Consider the following 743-nt stretch of genomic DNA (forward strand, 5'->3'; position numbering starts at 1 on the left):
TGTCAGCAAGTGTGGTGAGCCCCTCTGAGACTGATTTTTTTTAAGATTTTATTTATTTGACAGAGAAAGAGACAGCTAGAGAGGGAACACAAGGAGGGGGAGGGGGAGAGGGAGAAGCAGGCTCCCCGCAGAGCAGGGAGCCTACCATGGGACTTAATCCCAGGCCCCTAGGATCACGACCTGAGCCGAAGGCAGACGCTTAAGGACTGAGCCACCCAGGCGCCCTGAGACTGGCTTTTTTACACAGGCACTAAGACTACTTCCCTGTGCCTACCCCATACCTTGCAGGTTAGTAAATCGCTCACACAGGGAAGGTGGATACTACATTTAAATATGGGACGAGCACATACACCCAGCAGACATGAGTCAGGTCACCAGGGGGCAAGTAGAGGCCCAGCCAATGGGGGAACAAGCCAGACATGATGCAAGGGGAGAGAAGAGTGCTCGTGGCAGAGGGCACAGAGAATGTAAAGGATTGGAGTCAGGCCCAAGGAACATGTGGGACAACCACACAGCTGGGTGGTCCACAGAGGGGGGCTGCAGTGGGAGAGGTGAGGCTAGAGAGGACAGACAGGTGGGGAGCGGATCGCAGAGAGGCTCAAAGGTTATGTTCTGAAATGATCAATCTGGTTACCGGAGGAGAATGGTCTCTATACAGCAGAGGACAGGGAGACCCTAACCCTAACCCTAACCCTAACCCTAACCCTAACCCTAAACCTAACCCTAACCCCTAACCCCTAACC

Source organism: Mirounga leonina, unplaced genomic scaffold (assembly GCF_011800145.1).
Source record: "Mirounga leonina isolate KUSES-001 unplaced genomic scaffold, KU_Mleo_1.0 Mir_101862, whole genome shotgun sequence".
NCBI lineage: Eukaryota > Metazoa > Chordata > Mammalia > Carnivora > Phocidae > Mirounga > Mirounga leonina.